Source organism: Falco punctatus (assembly GCF_963210335.1).
Source record: "Falco punctatus genome assembly, chromosome: 3".
Classification (NCBI taxonomy): Eukaryota; Metazoa; Chordata; class Aves; order Falconiformes; family Falconidae; genus Falco; species Falco punctatus.
Window position 1 is genome coordinate 3,585,165 of NC_137582.1, and position 16,332 is coordinate 3,601,496.

At 39.3% G+C, this 16,332-nt stretch overlaps 1 long non-coding RNA gene across 1 annotated transcript in view; it reads right to left on the reverse strand.

Annotated features, from left to right (window-relative positions):
* Positions 1 to 325: 325 nt before the first annotated feature.
* LOC308061350 overlaps positions 326 to 16,332 on the reverse strand; it is a 43,265-nt gene continuing 27,258 nt past the window's right edge. Inside the window, exon 2 of the long non-coding RNA XR_013927182.1 lies at positions 326 to 16,318. This is a non-coding gene — a long non-coding RNA (uncharacterized lncRNA). The remainder of the gene's footprint in view (positions 16,319 to 16,332) is intronic.

Here is a 16,332-nt window from a genome sequence, read left to right on the forward strand (position 1 = left end):
GGAGACCATATTACTCTCTCCAGCTGTAGGCAGGTGGGGGTCAGTCTCTTCTCTTAGGTAACAAGTGACAGGCCTCAAGCTGCACCAGGGGAGGTTTAGACTGGATAGGGAAACATTTCTTCATCAAAAGGGTTGTTAAGCACTGGCACAGCCTGCCCAGGGATGTGGTTGAGTCACCACCATCCATGGAGGTATTCAAAAGATGTGCAGTTGTGGCACTGGTGAGCACAGGTTAGTGTTGGGCTATGCAGCACCAGGTTAGCAGCTGGACTCAATGATCCTAAGGGTCTTTTCCAACCTTAATGATTCTATGATTTTTTTATTAATAAATTTCAGCTCTGGTTAGTTTCTTGCTTCACTGGAAGTGAAAGTATTTCATTTCCAGAGTGCATTGCAGGTAACAACATGGGAAGGGGAGGGAAGAGTGTTATTGTAACATAATTAAAAATGGCTGTAATAGAAAAGTCACATCAATTTTCCAGAGAAAGGTGAGAAAAGAGGGAGGCATACAACCGAAGACTGCAAAATCCCTGCACCCTGTGACAGTCACAATCATGTTGTTTTCTGTTTTGGAAATATTTTTTATATTTTTTGTTGGTAAGGCCAACTTGTGTAAAGTGGGTTTTGTGCTTAAGGTTTTTGAATAACAAGTAGGAGATCGGGAATTAAATTTTAAGTTTGTGAAGGATTTAAAATATGACTGAATGACAGAGTTTTGTTGTGTACTGCATGACAAGGGCTAATTTGGATCCAGGAATCATTGAAATATCTTAGCATGATATTAATGTGCTAAATCTCAGCCAATAAACCTTAGTACACAAACAAATTCAAAGGATGTTTAGGGTGCAGGAAAAGACATGTGTCAGAGGTCATTTGCTTTCTGTGGCCATGACTGCTTGGCTACATGGCTTTTGGTTGGCTCAGACTATTGGCAAAGTGAGACTAAATATGCTTGGTGAAATGGGCATTAGAATGTGCATAACATAATATATATGTTATTAGAAACGGGCATTTACAAAAGAGGTAAAATGTTATTCAATTTCAGGAGCCATTTCACTAAGAAAAAAAACCCTCTTTTTTTTTTTAATGTTTTTCTTGAAAACATATTCCACCCCCTTATAAAAAGGAAACAGTGTAAGACCTAGATGCACAGAAGTGAATGGAAACTTGATATTCCCTGAAGGTTTTTTCATTTTGATTAAGAACAACACAAACATGACAAAGATATTAAGGAAGTCACTCTGACCAGCTGTAGTATTTTGCCTGATCTGAAACACCATGCATGTACATTTGTTAATCTATGGGTGACAGTTATAATTCCTCAAAAAAATCAAGGAAGAAAGGCAAGCCCTGTAGATTTATTTTAATGTACATTTTAATTGTTCAAAACCATGTAAAATTCTACTGTTTTATCAGTAAAGACCTGTGAAAAAATACTCTTCATCTGATCCTTAATACTAAATAAAGTTCTACCATGAATACTGAACAATTATTTGTTCAGAAGTGATCCATTTTCTTTACAAGAAGATTATTTCTTCTGTTCAGCAAGAGAAGACATACAACCATTGTTAGAGAAAAACGTGTCACACCCAAATTCTGCCTCTTCTCCTTGACCTTCCAAGCCAATGGAAAGAAATGCCTCATTCAGTCTGACTTATCTCCCAGGTGCAAGTGCTGCCACTCTGCTGTAGTCAGCTACATTTTTATCACAGGCTTATCAAATAGGTCATTCTAATTTTGCATGTGAAATGATTTCACCTTCATGAATAGTGATGAGTCAAACGCCTAAAAAGACTCTGAACAGTTTGATTAAGAATGCTTCAACTGATGGATCACAGATAAATTTGACCAGCAGATGAAACTGCCATTCTCAAGTCTGCTTGATCTGGGAACTTGTCCAGTTGCAACTCTTGCTATTGTCATAGTGGGGTTTATTTTTAAAAAAGAAGGAAACATAATTACAACAAATTAATTTCAATTTACCTTTTTTTTACTGCTAAGATCTTGTTTTGCTAACCTCCCTAGTGACTATAGAGGGGAAATCTATGGCTCGTACAGCATCTTGCTCTATGGAATAATTCCCTTGATTGAAATCTTAGAGTTCAACCATAGTATGAAAATTCCTAAGTTACTAAATGTATAATTCAACCACTCTACTGATAACAGTATATTATTTGATAATAAGAACTGCAGCAGCAAAAAAGTGGATTGCCTCAGTAATGCACAAATTACTTTAGAAAAGGTAGCATGTATTAAAAAATATTTAAAAGACATTGAAAGATGGAAAATCAGAGATCTGGAGAAATGACACAACACTTCCAAAGTTAGCGTAAGACTACTGTTTATTCCAAAAAGCAAGCAGGGGTTATGGAGTGCTACCATATCTACACTGCTTCTTGGTTGCAACACTGCACTGCTCTGTCAAAAGCATCTCTGTAGCAGCACACCCCAAACCAAGCTGTAGTCATGACACCCATAAGGGGTTACAAGCCCAGAAACACACTGTCATTGAGTGCACAGTGGAGATGAATCCGCTGCTTCCCAAGTTTCGGACTTACACAGTGAATTAGTGAGCTTTCTTTAAGAAACGGTTAATTGTGGGGGTTAGAGAGGACTGAATTTAATTCCCCTGAACCCTTGTATATCCCTTCTGAGCTCTTCTTGAAAAGTAGATTTTAGGAAGAATTGATTAAGGTCTTTTTACTCCTTGCTGTGATATTTTGATACAAAACAACTAAACAGAAGGCAAGGTGGCTTATTTCCATTTTTCATGTAGGGCCTGATTTGTAAAGATACATATAAATAGTTTTTAACTTTAGTCCGTTTCAACTTTAACTGGGCAATTAAAAGTACCTTAGACAATATTCCCCACCCCAAACTCATGAAAGTGAATTTAATTTGAGGCTCAAACATAATTAGTACTTACGCTTCATTTTTTAACCTGTGAATATCACTGGGTGAATAACAACTTTTTCTGCTTTCTGCCACTGGACTCCAGCTCAGTTTTTAAGCCATATATTTCCTGATGAAATAAATAATGCCAAAGGATTTCTTTAAGAACAGTGCTGCTCCCTGGCATAGCCTGTGCACGAGCCATCTGGTATATTCCTGCATAATTCCCATGCATGGTGCAAGATGTAGCACAGCCTTGGGCCCATTCCTAACTTATTTTTTGTGTGGTCACCTTTCCACAGGGGAAAGAAAAATAATGCGATGGATGTAGGACGTTCTCTACTATTAGGTCTTATCACTGTGAAACAGTCCTAGGCACACATACTTTCCCAAAGCCACTGTATACGTCAGCCTGGAGAAATACTAGTCCTGTATGATGCAGAATGAGCCCTACGCTCTTATGTGTAAACCAGGTCAGCGTTAATACAAAAGAAATATTTGAAGATGCAGTCCCTGTCTACTTTGCATCTGAAATAACCGTCTCTTTGTGTGGTGCTTGTTTGCTATGAAGTGTGCCCATCAGTTTTCAGACTAATCAACTAAGGCAAGGAAACCCTACAGAAACTAGACCCAGCAGTGCCTGCACTTCTCTGTGTGTGCTCCTTTGTTAGCGCAAAATCTCTGTCCTGGCAGCGTCATTCGTAGGATAATCCCAGCAGCGCAGGGAGCCATCTGCTTGTTGCTTTTTACAGAGACCATGATTCAGTTGTGCCTTACTGCTGGGAGGCCCTTCTGTCCTACTAGCGTGATGCTCTCTTTACAACCAACCTCACCTGTCAGTAATACCTTCTGTCATGGCTAATATGAACACAAACTACCTTCATTTCAGACCCCACTGCAAGGAACCAGCAATCTGCTGAAGACCTCAAATTTCTCTTTTGCTGGCAGCTGTTTCTTAGATAACACACAGGGTGGTTTAATAAGCAACTGGTGATTTATGAGGGTAGCCAGAATATCCAGAATTGTCACGGTGACAGTAAAGAAGAAATAATTAATAGATATCTCAGCTAAGGCTCGCTGAATATTGAGTGAATATTCATATCTTGCCCAGCAATTGAAAGAATTATTTTGCTTTTTCTCCATCAAGAATGTTTGTACCCATATGCCCTGTCTTCTGGGAAAAGCCCTAACCATCTTGGTGTAGGTCATTGCACACAAGGTTGGAGGCATCACTCCCACCCATCCCTTGGCAGATCTGCCACTGTACACAAAACCATCCAAGATTTTTACCATGGTCTAGTTCCCTGGGCATCAAAGTCTGCTCCTGGCTGCCAAGGCTGCTCATGTACTGTAGACAACTATTTTCCCATCATAAAATAAGAGAGAATAAGCAAAAGCATCAACCAGGACCAACAAAAACATCAACCCAATCCCTGGCCTACAAAGCTCTATATTGTCTAACTTCTCTCTCCCCGACCTTTGCCCAGGAATAAGTCATCATTTCCCACTTGCAACATTTCAGTAGAGAAACTACAGAGAAACCTCTTCTTTCCCTGCAACCCTGTCCTAAAGAAGTTGTAGGGTATCCACAACTTCTCTGGGCAACATGTTCCAGTGCCTCACCACCCTCATAGGGAATAATTTCTACCACCAATTCAGATGCCTTAAGTCCAAGTAAAAGAATTTTCTGTATTAGTCTTTCTGGACTCAGGTGTCTTCGTTCTACTCAGGTCCCACCTTAAAAGCCCATATCCTTTCTCAGAGCTGGCTTCAAACAATTACCTGGAACGAGCAGGATGAAGCAAAGTCTTTGAATTCTGGTTGGTCTGAATGCTCATTTCTCACTCCCTGGGCAGAAAAACATTTTATTTAAGCATTTTGTCTTTGTGAATCAAGTGACACATGCTTTGTGGCAACATATCCTCTCCAGACTGTGAAATACTAATTAACACTGATTCCACATCCCCCCCTCCCCCCCCAATATTTTATCTCCTCTTATTTAACTAATAATTCAGATATAATATTGAGAGGGAAATGAAAGGTGGTTTATTTCTTCTCTTCTTCTATAGCAACATTTTAATTTATACAAATGAAGGCACAATTAAGCAGCCTAAAATTTAATTACAATCTGCATTTCATGTAAGCAAACATATTAAAACCGAGAATGCTAATCCTGAATGCAAAAATTGCCATAAAGCAACAGAAAAAAACCCAAAAAACAAATGCAAGCAGCACAAAGTATGCTTTTCCGACTGTTTTTTTTGCACATGGTGTTGCTCACACGGCTCTGCAGAACTGTGACATGGACAGACACTGTTTCTCATGACGCTTGTTAGCATAGGATGTGAATGGAACAGTATGGGCCTTATTCTCAGCTGGTTTAAATCATCACAACTCTGTTAATTCATTAAGATTATTCAGTTTACACCAACAACATGTGTTTCCTGAGGGCTAACCAGCATGCTTCAATGAAGCTATGCTTACTTACACTGACTGGGAATCAGATTTTATACAATCAGAATCCAACGGCGTTTCTTTGCCAAGTTAAAAAAACAGGCAGTAGTTTTTTTAAAATTCTAGATTTCTTAGTAAAGTTTACTACAAGAGCTCCAAATTCCTCTTTGCAATTAAGATCTGCACTGCAAATAGTCTTCACACTGATCTACTACTGATCAAGCAAATGAGATGGATAAGGGAGGTATTAGTTCTAATAATTTGTATTACTATGCTCATTATAAGTTATTATTCCACCATCATCACTCTATTATTTGGATGTCTGCCAGCAGTACATCAAATAAGGTGACTAACATTGGTCATATGCAATTTATTCTCTCTCATCTTCTCTCCAGAGAGAAAACTGGTTTTGTTTGCCTGTGTTTCATGTGCATGCAGCTTTGTGTTACTATTAAAAACAAAGGTTTTAAAAATAATTGAAAAGCCCCAATTGAAGTTGAGGAATCAGCCATAAAGGCTTGCAATGATCCCTTGCTCTATGATAATTCTAGAGAGATTTGTTCAGATCTGAGAGAGAAGAAAACCTGAAGGATTTTATTTTTTTTTAAACTCTTGAGTTAAAGAATTTCACATTTCTGAGGGCAAAAATTGTCAGCTAGCATACTCAGGCCAGTGATTTTGGTGACCTTCTTAATGTCCAGGCAGCACTAGTGCTATGTGTCTTGGGAATGCAGGACAGTTCTCACTTTAATTACCTTATTGATATAAGTTAAGAGTGCAAGGACAAAGAGAGGTCACATACACAAGGCAAACCTTGAGGTCCATAACAAAACTGAGAGGAGGCTCCCTGGCTACCTCTTCACTGCAAGTATCTTCCAGGCCAAAATGCACGCTCGATGTGTACCTTGGTTCTGGGAGATCTTTGAAAAGACCCCTGTAAGCATTTCCAGAACAGGAACCCTTGGCTAAACCCTTGGCTTAGAAGTGCCTTCAGAGCACATTCAGCTGCCAGACAGGTCATGGCACTGTATGACAGCTCCAGTTATGCCGTTTAGGTGATGACATCATCCAAAAATAACTGAAGGACTCAAAAAGGCTGGAATCAGGATTTGTCCAGGCTAGCCTTAGCCTGAGCTGATTTTAGCCTATTTTACCTGTAATAACAGTTGCCTAGCTGTCAGGTGACTATTGCCCAAATTGTTTTAGCTCAAATCATTTTAGCTTAGCTCTGTGAATGCCCTGTATGGAAAAGTATAGCAAACCTGTGTAGTTGTCGTGTAAAAAAAAATCATGTCTTTATGCTAATTGAAGAGGTGATGGTGTCATTGCAAACTTGAGCTGTGAACCAATGTAAAAAGCAGAAAGTGTTAAGAAAACATGAACATATACCATCATGTGAAGATGGGTGAGGGACCTGAGTCATTGATAACTCATCATAATCCCTTCCTCCTTGGGAAAAACAGGCAACATTGACCTCAGCAGCCAGAGAGACACTGCAAGGCTGAGTGGAACAGCACGAAAGGGGACAAATACTAGAGTTTGTCTAAATCCATCTTAAGCACATTATTAATGGTAAATGTACTGTAGTATGCCTGTCCTAATAACAACGGTAGTATTTCTGCTTAGAAAGTTAATATGTTAATTATACTAAAATGAAATTCTTAGCTTTGCCAATTGGATGCCTGTAAACAAGATTTTTGTTGTAAAAACAGATGGGATTTGTAAACTGCTTGATCTCAGGCAGAATAAAGACCGTGTACTATGGACTTGTAGAGATCAAGGGAAGGATTCAGTTACCTAAACACAGGCATTTGATGCCCTTTGAGACATCCTGCCTCGCTTCCAGCTGCTGTGGTTTATGGATTTCCCATAAATTCTGTGTCATATCTGCCAGCTCATATCCAAATGATCCCCTGACTGCACAGACCACAGGTTTGATTGCAGAAAGACCTAAGCATCCAAAGCAAAGCTATTTTACACATCTTAGGATGGAGCCTTGCACTGTTACATATGCTGACTTCTTAGGCAGAGAAGGAAACCACCTTTTGGCCAAATAATATTGCTTTGGTTGACTTGACTGGAAATCATGTTTTTATTTGTACATCTACTTTGTGTCTGACAGAATTAAAAGCGTTCTGGGGACTTGAAGCGCAGAAGGTGTCAGTTTATTGAAAGGCTTTTATCTTCATATTTTGGAGTTGGTAATTACCTCTCATGAGTGAAACAAAAGGCTAGTGTCTGCTCTGGCTGCCTTTCATTTCCCTTAAACTAAACATAACTCCAGCCTGCTATGTTTTCTTGGCAATGATTTTACTAATATAGCAGGTTGTTACAAACCAATGTTATTTGTATGATACAAAATTAATTAGAAAAGTCTGCTGTAATTTATAAATATGCAATTACGGTTAAACAAATAAAAAGTTGAGACTTTGCAGGTTTCCCAGTGGGTTGTTATTTGCATGATTCTAGTGCATCCAGAAGAAAGAGTCACTGATTTGCCCTCTCATGTAAAAAAGCAATTTGCCATATTCAATTGAGAATTGAAAATGTATTAAAACATATTTTTGGAATTTGTTCAAACTAATTATTATTTAAAAAAAAAAAAAAAAAAAAAAAAAAAAGAATGTGTGGAATAGCAGTTGCAAAAACCCACAGCCACCAAAATACCCCGATTACTTGCAAAGACCAAAGAAGGCTTTTTCCAAATAAGCAAAAGGAGGGTGTAAGCTTCATAGTGCTTTATATGATACCCCAGATATTAAATTCAAAAAGATCAAAGCTCAGACAAAGTAAATAAGGCCTCTTGCTCTATGTTCCAATCTGTTCCTCACTGAAAGTTTTTATTTCCCCTCCTTATTTCACAGGCTTTTCTGTGATTCTCTGATCTATCATTCTGACTTTCTGAGTACTAAGGGTCACAGAACTTCCCTCCATGTCTCTGATATTGAACTTAATTCAGCTTGCCTACTTTCTCCAAGCTGCCTGTCCTTGACCCTTTATGTGTGTGTGATATCTATATTTTTTATAAAAGAAAGCCCATTATTCCAAACTTATCTCTGCTCTTGTCCAGGTCCTTTTTTTCCCTCTGTGAAATGACAAGCTGTCATAGGACTCAAAAGGAAGAGGTTGTCTCCAGTATAACAGCAATGCAGGTTATTATTTGGCCATTGCCCCTAACTGCTGGCTTGCATCTACACACAATGTTCCTCCACGCTACAATATTGCTGTAATCAAGTTTGTTAGATTAGTTCAAAAGGGACAGAAACCTAAGCAACACAATTTAGCAACTCCTATCATGCATATCCTATAGGCTAAATACAGCAATGACTAAATACAGTCCTCAACCGTCTTTAGTTTCTTCGAGATGCACAGACAAGACTTCATAAAACAGCTTGTACTGAAAACTGATGCAGAGTTAAGAATGCACTTAAGTAAATGAACCAATAGCAAGGGTAAAAGTACATTATTGTGGCCTTCCTCACTCATATTAGACTAACTTGATAGTCTTCTCCCCTTCCCACAAGACTGTCTAGGGAGAAAGAAAATCAATATTCAGTTGATTCCACATTGAAGACATACCTATTAAATCTATGAATGACAACTGCTCTAGTCAATGGGATGGCAATTTCCCATTGACTTCAATGGGATTAAAATTTCATTCTGCATGTCTGTAGGTTTAATTAGCCCTAGTCATCTCAGTTCCCTACTGTAAGTCTGGAGTAGTTCCAGAGACCTGAACAGAGTTGAAGAAGCCTCAAACTACCAAATAATATTTGTTTGATTTGGAAAATGGAAGAAATGAATAGAAAGAAAAACAGATTTGCAACTGGAGGACTGATTGTAAGCTGTTGTAAGCTTGCACTGTTCTGTTCTTTCAACTGCTTTCATGGAAATAGTTCCTAAGAATTTCAGATGCACAGTAAGACACATAATAAAAAAGCACAGTCATTCTAGCAGCCCTGAATGAACATACCTGGACTGTGCCTGGAGAAGACAAAACAGCCCAACAAAGGTCTGAATTACTCTGGGTATTTGTCAGCTCAGTGGGAATGTACAGTGATTCCACTCTGATGGTCACTTCTCATTTAAGCATTTGAAATTATGTGAAATTAACCTGGGTCTTAAAAATCGTTTAATCATGTAAGTTGCTTATTTGGTCTATTTTACCTAGCCCATTTCTTAGCTTAGCCTTAAGAGAAAGAAGAGAACATAAGAGACCTGCGGGCGAGTGAATGCCAACAGTAGTAACAACAAGCTCTGATTCTGAACACGTCAACAAAAGTTTGCTTCTCACTCAGGAGGTGGTGGTTTCCATTCCAAGCAGCAGCCAATTCGGAGCACTAACAGAGTCCAAATCAGGTGTGTGAGGTACGCAACCACCTCTGGCAACTGGGAGTGATCAGGTTCAGTGGCTTGATTCACATTCCTGCCTCCTCTTTGCACAAGACTGTCTAAGGAGAAAAAAAAAAAAAAAAAAAGAACAAACAAACAAATGAAAAACAAGAAAGAATTGAGTCTTAAGAAGAAGGGGAAGTTCTGAATTCTTTCAAGCCATGTTGCCAAGGAAACCCTTCCTTGCTATCCCTTTCATCCTGCTTGCCTGACTCTCTCTTTGGAAAGAAGTGACCTTGAGGATGTGCTATTGTATAGTGGAAGATTTGAGCCAGTTATTTTTACACACATACATACACATATATATATATCTCAATTCCAAGTGTCTTTTTTTTTTTTTTTTTTGAGAAGAGTTTGAAAAGGGAATTAATACAACTACTGACAAGTCCTATGTCAGTGGAGAGGATGAATGTGAATTTGTTGCTTATAAACATTTAGAGCTTCAGTTCTTGAAACAAATGAGAGGTTTCCTTGATATTGTGACTTTTGTTAATTCTGTGCCTTTGTACCAATCCCACACAGTGCACATCTAATGTGAGAAAAAATTGGAAAATGTATTATTTGTTGCTAGTCTGTTTTAAACATACTGTGAAGTGCATTATTCCTTCCTACTGGTCAGTAACCATGCAGCAAAGGTTGGTGAATTAAAAGCACCATAAGGTAAAGTGTATTGTTTCCCTATTTTAAGGTACAGAGAAATGACAAACAGAGGTGAAGGCTCAATAATTTGTTTACTTGCATAAAATCAATAGTCTTGATTTCCATGTATGTGACTAATGGATGCTCATAGGTCCCAGTGAAACCTGTCTAGGATCACTGTATAGAGTGGGACAAGTCAGTCTCCCCCAAGGGCCCCAAGACAGTGGGAGCTGGTGAACACCATAATGATGACAAAGACAAGAAAGTTTATTTAGATCCTTTCTACTGCTGGTATTGGGACATTTTCCCCAAGACTAGCCTAAAATCATCTTTGTCCATTCTGCTCGTTGCCCCAGGCCCATTTCTAAAGGGAGCTACATAATTCCTGTATTTCGAAAATTGTACAATAGTAAGGACTTGAAAATATGCATAATTAACCCCCAATCTTTTTTACATTGCTTGCCTGCATTTAATGCTACACTAACATAGCAAGAATATTCACTAAGAGTATGAAAATCACCTTGTGACAGAGCATTGAAGTCCCTTGCTTTGACCTCTGGGTGTGCCCAGAATAGCAGGTGCAACTAGTACTTGTCAGAATATTATACTTTTTTTTTCTTTCTTTCTTCTTGCCTTCCCCTCTTCTGTTACTCTGCACCCAAAGTATCTGATGAAACTTGGCCCCCAGTTTCCTTACTGTGCCATCCTGCATTTGGCAATTACCCATTTATATCCAAGGGCATACCCCATAGCCTTTACAATTATTAATTTTTAAAGGACACAGCTGTCATCCATACAGTGAAGAAGCTAATTGAAGAGACATTAGCACTAGAATATTTTTGGGGGTTCTGTATACATATTTCCAACTCAGATCCCCAGTCTTCAAGTCTCTCAAATCTTCAAGTCACAGATTTTCATAAAAGAATGGCTGTCAAGGGATAAAGTTCCAGATCAGTCACTAAAGGGAAAATATAGCATTGATGAACAACATAAAGTTAAAAATAAAGGCAAAAGAGTGAGAGAAGGATGCACCAGTACAGTCTGGGGGCTGACCTGCTGGAAGGCACCTCTGCAGAGAAGGACTTTGCAGTTCTGATGGACAGCAAGTTGCCCATGGGCCAGCAGTGTGTCCTCGTGGCCAAGAAGGTCAGTGGGACCCTGGGGGGCATCAGGAGGAGCGTGGCCAGCGGGTGGAGGGAGGTGATCCTGCCCCTCTGCTCTGCCCTGGGGAGGCTGCGCCTGGAGTGCTGTGTCCAGTGCTGGGCTCCCCAGTTCCAGAGACAGGGAACTTCTGGGGAGGGTCCAGCAGAGGCTACAGAGATGATGAGGGGGCTGGAGTATCTCTCTTCTGAGGAAAGGCTGAGAGAGCTGGGCCTGTTTATGCTGGAAAAGAGAAGACTGAGATGGGGCCTTATCGGTGTCTACAAGTATCTTGAGGGCGAGTGTGAAGAGGATGGGGCCAGGCTCTTTTCAGTGGTGCCCAGTGACAGGACAATGGGCAACGGGCACAACCTGAAACACAGGTAGTTCTGTATGAGTATGAGGAATAACCTCTTTACCTTGAGGGTGATGGAGCCCTGGCACAGGCTGCCCAGAGAGGCTGTGGAGTCTCCTTCTCTGGAGACATTGAAAACTCACCTGGACATGACTGTCTGCAGCCTGCTCTAGGAGAACCTGCTTTAGCAGGGGGTTGTACTAGATGATCTCCAGAGGGCCCTTCCAACCCTGACCATTCTGAGAAAGAAAGAGATATCACAAAATGAAGTGATAGGGTCATTATCTGTCTGTAGAAGCCAAAAGTAATTCTAGGCAAGCTAAAAGCAACATGAAGACAGCCAAATGCAATTTGGGCAGAAGTAGTGTAATGTAAGAAAGAAGAGACATGTGCATTCCTACATTTCACACCAGACCTACACTTAATAAATCAACACAGGGGTTTAATTGCTGTGACAAATGGATATAGTGAGGGGAGTCAAATTCTGCTGGGTAATGCAGTCATCCAGCAAAACCCTGGTCAGCAGAGATATGTAGGTCAGTCATTATGGACCAGTGAGCAGAGGGAGTCCCTAGTGTGATAGCCTGGATGGAAATCTCACAGTGTAATCTCTGTCTAATAAAATACCAGCCTGAAAGTGTGTCTGGCTTCAACATCCTTCTTAATAACCTTTTAGCAGAAGAGGAAGGTATTAAATAAAGTGGCAATTAATAAGACTGACAGAGCAAGAGAGTGGGATTTATTGCTGGATTTTTCAGTTTGCTTGATTATTTGGTTGGGTTTTAGCTGTAATTCTACTTCTTTTTTTAAAGCAAGCTTCAAAAAGTAAAGTATTGAGCAACTGAGATTTTAAAGTTAGGAAAAAGGAGGTAATAGCTTGATAAAACTAATATACCAAATAAAGGAGCTATGGTGCAGCTGCAGCCTACATTCCCCATTAACTCTGTCATAGTCTATCATGTGTAGAGGTGAGCACTCAAAAGGAGTGATAAGGCAAACATGATCTGGGGGATGCAGTACTGAGGAATGGTGCCCACTCCTATGCAGAGCTCTCAGCAGTGCTGAAATCCTCCTTCAGCTCAGTACTTCATGGTAGAAGTGATACTTATACATGAGACTGAATTTCTGTAAATTGCAGCTAGAAAAAGCAAACTCTGATCCTCCTAACATTTACTTGCCTGAGCAAAACTGACGGCAATTCCTGCTCCGAGGCAGGAAGGACAGCAGGTATCATGTTACCCACTCCCTGCTCTACCATGTGTCTGATAGCAGTGCAAGTGATGGGGATGGCATGATGCAAACTTTCTACATCCCACTGATTAAATTTGTGACTGGACACTTTCTCCAAGCCTCAAGTAAGTCCTCCTCCATCAGAATGTCCTGGTGGAAGGACTCAACTAGGAATGAAGCTAAGGTGTCTCTTCTACTGCTGAGCCAGCTAAGCACATTGTAATTGATAAACTTTGTAAATAAATACAGTAATATCAGTTATAACACTGAATCTGATAGGAATGCCACTGCCTCTAGGAGATCTTGGACTTATTTTCTGGTTTTGTCATAGCTGGAGGAATGGCACCACCAAAAAAAAAATAAATACAGCACATAATAAACTCATATGAAATATGTTTAAATAACACAAATAACTAGAAAGACTGCTCAGCATCTTCCTAGCTGCATTGTCAGGAGTTTCTACTGCTCACATCCTGCAATCACATCACAACATTTCCCCAAGAAAACCCAAAACTCTTTATAGGAAATTCTATAAGTTCAAATATGACTATGGAATGCTCACTGGTTGAAATTAAGGTATCTTGCTTTATAATTCTGTAATATCTTTTCTCTGATTCCACAATCACTAAAGCATGGATGATCATCAGAGCTGACAGGATTACAAAACAGCAGTGTAGTCAGCTCCATTCTCTGCACATTCATCTATATGTGCCTCTGTGGGTAATTTAATGGATCCTTTATATTAGTCTTCAGGGATCAGAATATTGAGTGAACATATTTTTCTTCGTGAAATATATCTAGGTCAAATTCACCTTTTCAAGCAAGTTATTAGTTTTATGGATTTGCCCATGGTGTTATCATCTGTGTGGGTTTTTTTTTTCTTTAACCTTGTGACTTACTTACCCACAAAGTGCTTTTGCATTTCCCTCCTTTCCCACTTATTTTCTTCTCTCCTCCAATAGCATGTTTTCAGTTACACAGTAAAACCCACCCAGCAAAAACAGATATTTATTTTGTGCTCTTATTTTAAATTCTTTTTCAGTCAGGGATCCTGTTGTCAGTCCTTTGGCAGTTATTAGCAATGCAAGTTGTTACAAAGACAAAAGGGCTATAATAATCAGAAGGGACTCAAGCTAACTGTAAAGTGCAAAAATCCAAAACCTACTTCTCCAGAATGTAAGAGGTGCAATCTTAAGTATGTATTACAGCCACAGAAAAAGGGCATTTTGTTGGTTTTCTTCAATGGAGGCACCTAAATTACTTATAGTGGCAACGTCTGAGCTTTCTAGATCCATGTGGCTTATATCTGAGCTTGGTTTCTTTTGGCTTAAATATTCCAAACCATTATCAAAACAGATTGTGTGATGTGTTACTAACAGGAGGATGTCCTCTTGCCACTTAAACTCTCTCAACCATATTTTATGACTATGTAAGCACAGATTATGCTAGAAGACAGGCTACTCCCTGCTGAATTTAGGGCAAACTCCAAGCAGAGGGAAAATAATCTCTTTAAAAAGGAGAACTTTCTTTACCAAATGGACCCAGTAGGTAGACTGCTGTTATTTACTACCTTCCAGCAAGTGCTTCATTGCCAGAAACAGTCTTCTTCCCTTTAGTTAGTTAGTTAGTTAGTTACATTACAAAACTTATATCTGATGATTCATTCAGGCCTCGTGAGGTTTAAATTAAGTTGATTCAGTTAGCACAGGAAGGGAAGACAAGAAGAGATAAAAATAAACCTGAGTCTGGGACACAAGAGGCAGGTAAGTATTCTGTCTCAAAATTTGTCAGATACAGACGCATCATCATTTGCAAATGAGAACACTAATCAGTAGTCTTGAGTCTGAGCTGAATCTCAAAGTTCTATTAGGTAAACTATAATTTATATTCTAAGGTTGTTATATGTTTGAAGTTGGATTGAAAGTGGTATTGGGAAATGTTGTATGAGACAAGTTTATTAAAATAAAATCTGCACTGAAAATATACTCTCTGGAGGAAATAAATTATGTTGCATTGTCTGGTAAATTTATTTATTGTTCTTTTCTTGTAATATAGTCCCCTTGGGGCTAACATCTGCATCTTCCGGTTACACTCATCTGGAAAGACCCAGGTCATATTGCCAGTGTTATGTAGAACAAAGCATGGTACAGTGACTTGACCAATCTATAAGAACAGAATTAATGTTTTTATGGTGCATTTTGATATCATGTTCAGGCAAGAAAAGAAGTTCCTTTCACAGTATTTTTTTCAGAGAAACTGAACTCATCAAATTTAGAAAGAAAAAGTATGATGTGAAAAAAAGACTCATGTTTGTAAAAGAGGTATTAGACATATGTGTCCAAAGTCATTGGGTCACCTTGAATGAACATTAAGATTAATCGCTTACTTTTCCATCTATGTAAATCAGAGCTTACTTAAGGAAAACAGAGCATAATCAGACCCATTTTTCAATGTAGCACCGTACAAAGGCACTTATAATAATCCGTATTAGTCTGATCAAATCACAGATATATGTATGTCTACACTTTCTAGATGGGTCGCTGGGGTTTTGTTTTTTTTGTTTGGGTTTTTTCCCTCAAAAGTGGCCAACCATAAGGGCTACTGGTCATCTCACAGTCCCTGGTGTGTTTCCCCTTGTGACTTTATCGACAATTACTATAGCTTGTTTTTACAGACAGAGTTCTGAGAAGCAGAATTTATTTAAGTGACTACAACTAAGCAACTACTGCTGTTTTCATTTGGAAGCAGGGGTTAACTCCAAGATGCTTCAAGGCTGTAGTGGAGCTCCCCATACAGGTATACGAAGCCACATTTCTCTCAGCTAGCCCTATCCCCTTCATTCTTCAACTTTAACTTCTACTCAGGTTGCCTCTAGTCTACAGCATATTTGTGTCAAGCAAAGCAGAACTGCTGTAGCAGTAGGGATTGAGGGAGCCTTACACAAAGTATGCTAGCTTGGTGACTAGAGGATCCATATAGGAGAAATGTTTTCAAATCCACTCAGGAAAATAAGGAAAGATAGAAGAAAAGAAGGAAAAAAGGAAAGAAGAACAACAAACTGGTAAAGCAGTGAAAAATGGTGAGGAACTACCCTGTATTTCCTTAGATATAGGAAGTACAGAACCTAAACCAACAGGTGCATCCCATGATGCCTGACTATGGGCCCTGCTGATAAGTTGCTTAGCATGATATCTAAGTCCTCAACTCTACTCGTTCCTGCAAAATACCGG